Source organism: Salmo salar, chromosome 18 (genome assembly GCF_965601325.2).
Source record: "Salmo salar chromosome 18, fSalSal1, whole genome shotgun sequence".
NCBI classification, from domain to species: Eukaryota; Metazoa; Chordata; class Actinopteri; order Salmoniformes; family Salmonidae; genus Salmo; species Salmo salar.
The window spans coordinates 190,001-197,500 of record NC_138308.1 but is presented as its reverse complement, the minus strand read 5'-3'; the positions used below and the strand labels follow the sequence as shown (position 1 = coordinate 197,500).

Genomic DNA, 7,500 nt, shown 5'->3' with positions numbered 1-7,500 from the left:
TTCCCCCCAGTACCTACCCACCCCCCTTCCCCCGTACGTACCCTCCACCAGTCCCCCCAGTACCTACCCTCCACCCCCCTTCCCCCGTACGTACCCTCCACCAGTCCCCCCAGTACCTACCCTCCACCCCCCTTCCCCCCAGTACCTACCCCCACCCGTCCCTTCCCCCCAGTACGTACCCTCCACCAGTCCCTTCCCCCAGTACCCTCCACCAGTCCCTTCCCCCAGTACCTACCCTCCACCAGTCCCTTCCCCCCAGTACCTACCCTCCACCAGTCCCTTCCCCCCAGTACCTACCCTCCACCAGTCCCTTCCCCCCAGTACCTACCCTCCACCAGTCCCTTCCCCCAGTACCTACCCTCCACCAGTCCCTTCCCCCCAGTACCTACCCTCCACCAGTCCCTTCCCCCCAGTACCCTCCACCAGTCCCCCCAGTACCTACCCTCCACCAGTCCCCCCAGTACCTACCCTCCACCAGTCCCCCCAGTACCTACCCTCCACCAGTCCCTTCCCCCCAGTACCTACCCTCCACCAGTCCCTTCCCCCCAGTACCTACCCTCCACCAGTCCCTTCCCCCCAGTACCTACCCTCCACCAGTCCCCCCAGTACCTACCCTCCACCAGTCCCTTCCCCCAGTACCTACCCTCCACCAGTCCCCCCAGTACCTACCCTCCACCAGTCCCTTCCCCCCAGTACCTACCCTCCACCAGTCCCTTCCCCCCAGTACCTACCCTCCACCAGTCCCCCCAGTACCTACCCTCCACCAGTCCCCCCCAGTACCTACCCTCCACCAGTCCCCCCAGTACCTACCCTCCACCAGTCCCTTCCCCCCAGTACCTACCCTCCACCAGTCCCTTCCCCCCAGTACCTACCCTCCACCAGTCCCCCCAGTACCTACCCTCCACCAGTCCCTTCCCCAGTACCTACCCTCCACCAGTCCCTTCCCCCCAGTACCTACCCTCCACCAGTCCCTTCCCCCCAGTACCTACCCTCCACCAGTCCCTTCCCCCCAGTACCTACCCTCCACCAGTCCCTTCCCCCCAGTACCTACCCTCCACCAGTCCCCCCAGTACCTACCCTCCACCAGTCCCTTCCCCCAGTACCTACCCTCCACCAGTCCCTTCCCCCCAGTACCTACCCTCCACCAGTCCCTTCCCCCCAGTACCTACCCTCCACCAGTCCCCCCCAGTACCTACCCTCCACCAGTCCCCCCAGTACCTACCCTCCACCAGTCCCTTCCCCCCAGTACCTACCCTCCACCAGTCCCTTCCCCCCAGTACCTACCCTCCACCAGTCCCATCCCCCAGTACCTACCCTCCACCAGTCCCCCCAGTACCTACCCTCCACCAGTCCCATCCCCCCAGTACCTACCCTCCACCAGTCCATTCCCCCAGTACCTACCCTCCACCAGTCCCCCCAGTACCTACCCTCCACCAGTCCCTTCCCCCAGTACCTACCCTCCACCAGTCCCCCCAGTACCTACCCTCCACCAGTCCCCCCAGTACCTACCCTCCACCAGTCCCTTCCCCCCAGTACCTACCCTCCACCAGTCCCCCCAGTACCTACCCTCCACCAGTCCCTTCCCCCCAGTACCTACCCTCCACCAGTCCCTTCCCCCAGTACCTACCCTCCACCAGTCCCTTCCCCCCAGTACCTACCCTCCACCAGTCCCCCCAGTACCTACCCTCCACCAGTCCCTTCCCCCAGTACCTACCCTCCACCAGTCCCTTCCCCCCAGTACCTACCCTCCACCAGTCCCTTCCCCCCAGTACCTACCCTCCACCAGTCCCATCCCCCAGTACCTACCCTCCACCAGTCCCTTCCCCCAGTACCTACCCTCCACCAGTCCCCCCAGTACCTACCCTCCACCAGTCCCCCCAGTACCTACCCTCCACCAGTCCCTTCCCCCCAGTACCTACCCTCCACCAGTCCCCCCAGTACCTACCCTCCACCAGTCCCATCCCCCCAGTACCTACCCTCCACCAGTCCCTTCCCCCCAGTACTCACCCTCCACCAGTCCCTTCCCCCCAGTACTCACCCTCCACCAGTCCCTTCCCCCCAGTACCTACCCTCCACCAGTCCCTTCCCCCCGTACCTACCCTCCACCAGTCCCTTCCCCCCAGTACCTACCCTCCACCAGTCCCTTCCCCCCAGTACCTACCCTCCACCAGTCCCGTCCCCCAGTACCTACCCTCCACCAGTCCCTTCCCCCCAGTACCTACCCTCCACCAGTCCCTTCCCCCAGTACCTACCCTCAACTAGTCCCTTCCCCCCAGTACCTACCCTCCACCAGTCCCTTCCCCCAGTACCTACCCTCCACCAGTCCCGTCCCCCAGTACCTACCCTCCACCAGTCCCTTCCCCCCAGTACCTACCCTCCACCAGTCCCGTCCCCCAGTACCTACCCTCCACCAGCCCCTACCCTCCATCAGTCCCATCCCCCCGTACCTACCCTCCACCAGTCCCATCCCCCCAGTACCTACCCTCCACCAGTCCCTTCCCCCAGTACCTACCCTCCACCAGTCCCTTCCCCCCAGTACCTACCCTCCACCAGTCCCGTCCCCCAGTACCTACCCTCCACCAGTCCCTTCCCCCCAGTACCTACCCTCCACCAGTCCCATCCCCAGTACCTACCCTCCACCAGTCCCGTCCCCCAGTACCTACCCTCCACCAGTCCCATCCCCCCAGTACCTACCCTCCACCAGTCCCATCCCCCCAGTACCTACCCTCCACCAGTCCCTTCCCCCAGTACCTACCCTCCACCAGTCCCTTCCCCCAGTACCTACCCTCCACCAGTCCCTTCCCCCAGTACCTACCCTCCACCAGTCCCTTCCCCCCAGTACTTACCCTCCACCAGTCCCATCCCCAGTACCTACCCTCCACCAGTCCCTTCCCCCCAGTACCTACCCTCCACCAGTCCCTTCCCCCCAGTACCTACCCTCCACCAGTCCCCCCAGTACCTACCCTCCACCAGTCCCTTCCCCCCAGTACCCTCCACCAGTCCCTTCCCCCAGTACCTACCCTCCACCAGTCCCTTCCCCCCAGTACCTACCCTCCACCAGTCCCTTCCCCCCAGTACCTACCCTCCACCAGTCCCTTCCCCCAGTACCTACCCTCCACCAGTCCCTTCCCCCCAGTACCTACCCTCCACCAGTCCCTTCCCCCCAGTACCTACCCTCCACCAGTCCCTTCCCCCCAGTACCTACCCTCCACCAGTCCCTTCCCCCAGTACCTACCCTCCACCAGTCCCTTCCCCCCAGTACCTACCCTCCACCAGTCCCTTCCCCCCAGTACCTACCCTCCACCAGTCCCTTCCCCCCAGTACCTACCCTCCACCAGTCCCATCCCCCCAGTACCTACCCTCCACCAGTCCCTTCCCCCAGTACCTACCCTCCACCAGTCCCTTCCCCCCAGTACCTACCCTCCACCAGTCCCTTCCCCCCAGTACCTACCCTCCACCAGTCCCTTCCCCCCAGTACCTACCCTCCACCAGTCCCTTCCCCCCAGTACCTACCCTCCACCAGTCCCTTCCCCCGTACCTACCCTCCACCAGTCCCATCCCCCCAGTACCTACCCTCCACCAGTCCCTTCCCCCCAGTACCTACCCTCCACCAGTCCCTTCCCCCAGTACCTACCCTCCACCAGTCCCTTCCCCCCAGTACCTACCCTCCACCAGTCCCTTCCCCCCAGTACCTACCCTCCACCAGTCCCTTCCCCCCAGAACCTACCCTCCACCAGTCCCGTCCCCCAGTACCTACCCTCCACCAGTCCCGTCCCCCAGTACCTACCCTCCACCAGTCCCGTCCCCCAGTACCTACCCTCCACCAGTCCCTTCCCCCCAGTACCTACCCTCCACCAGTCCCATCCCCCCAGTAACTACCCTCCACCAGTCCCCCCAGTACCTACCCTCCACCAGTCCCATCCCCCCAGTACCTACCCTCCACCAGTCCCATCCCCCCAGTACCTACCCTCCACCAGTCCCTTCCCCCCCGTACCTACCCTCCACCAGTCCCATCCCCCAGTACCTACCCTCCACCAGTCCCTTCCCCCAGTACCTACCCTCCACCAGTCCCTTCCCCAGTACCTACCCTCCACCAGTCCCTTCCCCCAGTACCTACCCTCCACCAGTCCCTTCCCCCCAGTACCTACCCTCCACCAGTCCCCCCAGTACCTACCCTCCACCAGTCCCATCCCCCAGTACCTACCCTCCACCAGTCCCTTCCCCCCAGTACCTACCCTCCACCAGTCCCCCCAGTACCTACCCTCCACCAGTCCCATCCCCCAGTACCTACCCTCCACCAGTCCCTTCCCCCCAGTACCTACCCTCCACCAGTCCCCCCAGTACCTACCCTCCACCAGTCCCATCCCCCCAGTACCTACCCTCCACCAGTCCCCCCAGTACCTACCCTCCACCAGTCCCTTCCCCCCAGTACCTACCCTCCACCAGTCCCCCCAGTACCTACCCTCCACCAGTCCCATCCCCCAGTACCTACCCTCCACCAGTCCCTTCCCCCCAGTACCTACCCTCCACCAGTCCCTTCCCCCAGTACCTACCCTCCACCAGTCCCTTCCCCCAGAACCTACCCTCCACCAGCCCCTTCCCCCCAGTACCTACCCTCCACCAGTCCCTTCCCCCAGTACCTACCCTCCACCAGTCCCTTCCCCCAGTACCTACCCTCCACCAGTCCCTTCCCCCAGTACCTACCCTCCACCAGTCCCTTCCCCCCAGTACCTACCCTCCACCAGTCCCTTCCCCCAGTACCTACCCTCCACCAGTCCCATCCCCCCAGTACCTACCCTCCACCAGTCCCCCCAGTACCTACCCTCCACCAGTCCCTTCCCCCCAGTACCTACCCTCCACCAGTCCCTTCCCCCCAGTACCTACCCTCCACCAGTCCCATCCCCCCAGTACCTACCCTCCACCAGTCCCCCCAGTACTTACCCTCCACCAGTCCCTTCCCCCAGTACCTACCCTCCACCAGTCCCTTCCCCCAGAACCTACCCTCCACCAGTCCCATCCCCCCAGTACCTACCCTCCACCAGTCCCTTCCCCCCAGTACCTACCCTCCACCAGTCCCTTCCCCCAGTACCTACCCTCCACCAGTCCCTTCCCCCCAGTACCTACCCTCCACCAGTCCCTTCCCCCAGTACCTACCCTCCACCAGTCCCGTCCCCCAGTACCTACCCTCCACCAGTCCCATCCCCCAGTACCTACCCTCCACCAGTCCCTTCCCCCCAGTACCTACCCTCCACCAGTCCCTTCCCCCAGTACCTACCCTCCACCAGTCCCCCCAGTACCTACCCTCCACCAGTCCCATCCCCCCAGTACCTACCCTCCACCAGTCCCATCCCCCCAGTACCTACCCTCCACCAGTCCCCCCAGTACCTACCCTCCACCAGTCCCCCCAGTACCTACCCTCCACCAGTCCCCCCAGTACCTACCCTCCACCAGTCCCTTCCCCCCAGAACCTACCCTCCACCAGCCCCTTCCCCCCAGTACCTACCCTCCACCAGTCCCTTCCCCCAGTACCTACCCTCCACCAGTCCCATCCCCCCAGTACCTACCCTCCACCAGTCCCATCCCCCCAGTACCTACCCTCCACCAGTCCCTTCCCCCCAGAACCTACCCTCCACCAGTCCCTTCCCCCCAGTACCTACCCTCCACCAGTCCCCCAGTACCTACCCTCCACCAGTCCCTTCCCCCAGTACTTACCCTCCACCAGTCCCCCCAGTACCTACCCTCCACCAGTCCCTTCCCCCAGTACCTACCCTCCACCAGTCCCATCCCCAGTACCTACCCTCCACCAGTCCCTTCCCCCCAGTACCTACCCTCCACCAGTCCCTTCCCCCAGTACCTACCCTCCACCAGTCCCCCCAGTACCTACCCTCCACCAGTCCCTTCCCCCCAGTACCTACCCTCCACCAGTCCCTTCCCCCCAGTACCTACCCTCCACCAGTCCCATCCCCCAGTACCTACCCTCCACCAGTCCCTTCCCCCCAGTACCTACCCTCCACCAGTCCCATCCCCAGTACCTACCCTCCACCAGTCCCTTCCCCCCAGTACCTACCCTCCCCCAGTCCCCCCAGTACCTACCCTCCACCAGTCCCATCCCCCAGTACCTACCCTCCACCAGTCCCTTCCCCCCAGTACCTACCCTCCACCAGTCCCCCCAGTACCTACCCTCCACCAGTCCCATCCCCCCAGTACCTACCCTCCACCAGTCCCCCCAGTACCTACCCTCCACCAGTCCCCCCAGTACCTACCCTCCACCAGTCCCTTCCCCCCAGTACCTACCCTCCACCAGTCCCTTCCCCCAGTACCTACCCTCCACCAGTCCCATCCCCCCAGTACCTACCCTCCACCAGTCCCCCCAGTACTTACCCTCCACCAGTCCCTTCCCCCAGTACCTACCCTCCACCAGTCCCTTCCCCCAGAACCTACCCTCCACCAGCCCCTTCCCCCCAGTACCTACCCTCCACCAGTCCCTTCCCCCAGTACCTACCCTCCACCAGTCCCTTCCCCCAGTACCTACCCTCCACCAGTCCCCCCAGTACCTACCCTCCACCAGTCCCTTCCCCCCAGTACCTACCCTCCACCAGTCCCTTCTCCCAGTACCTACCCTCCACCAGTCCCATCCCCCCAGTACCTACCCTCCACCAGTCCCCCCAGTACTTACCCTCCACCAGTCCCTTCCCCCAGTACCTACCCTCCACCAGTCCCTTCCCCCAGTACCTACCCTCCACCAGTCCCATCCCCCAGTACCTACCCTCCACCAGTCCCTTCCCCCAGTACCTACCCTCCACCAGTCCCCCCAGTACCTACCCTCCACCAGTCCCTTCCCCCCAGTACCTACCCTCCACCAGTCCCGTCCCCCAGAACCTACCCTCCACCAGTCCCCCCAGTACTTACCCTCCACCAGTCCCTTCCCCCAGAACCTACCCTCCACCAGCCCCTTCCCCCCAGTACCTACCCTCCACCAGTCCCTTCCCCCAGTACCTACCCTCCACCAGCCCCTTCCCCCCAGTACCTACCCTCCACCAGTCCCTTCCCCCCAGTACCTACCCTCCACCAGTCCCTTCCCCCAGTACCTACCCTCCACCAGTCCCTTCCCCCCAGTACCTACCCTCCACCAGTCCCTTCCCCCAGTACCTACCCTCCACCAGTCCCGTCCCCCCAGTACCTACCCTCCACCAGTCCCTTCCCCCCAGTACCTACCCTCCACCAGTCCCTTCCCCCCAGTACCTACCCTCCACCAGTCCCTTCCCCCCAGTACCTACCCTCCACCAGTCCCTTCCCCCCAGTACCTACCCTCCACCAGTCCCCCCAGTACCTACCCTCCACCAGTCCCATCCCCCAGTACCTACCCTCCACCAGTCCCTTCCCCCCAGTACCTACCCTCCACCAGTCCCCCCAGTACCTACCCTCCACCAGTCCCTTCCCCCCAGTACCTACCCTCCACCAGTCCCTTCCCCCAGTACCTACCCTCCACCAGTCCCCCCA

General features: G+C 64.5%; 2 protein-coding genes across 2 annotated transcripts in view; one reads left to right on the top strand and one right to left on the bottom strand.

Moving 5' to 3' along the window:
- The window catches only part of smcr8a (Smith-Magenis syndrome chromosome region, candidate 8a), a 72,286-nt gene that overhangs the window by 10,034 nt on the left and 54,752 nt on the right, over positions 1–7,500 (top strand). The window lies entirely within an intron of this gene.
- Positions 1–7,500, bottom strand: part of top3a (DNA topoisomerase III alpha) — a 53,489-nt gene that overhangs the window by 16,969 nt on the left and 29,020 nt on the right. The window lies entirely within an intron of this gene.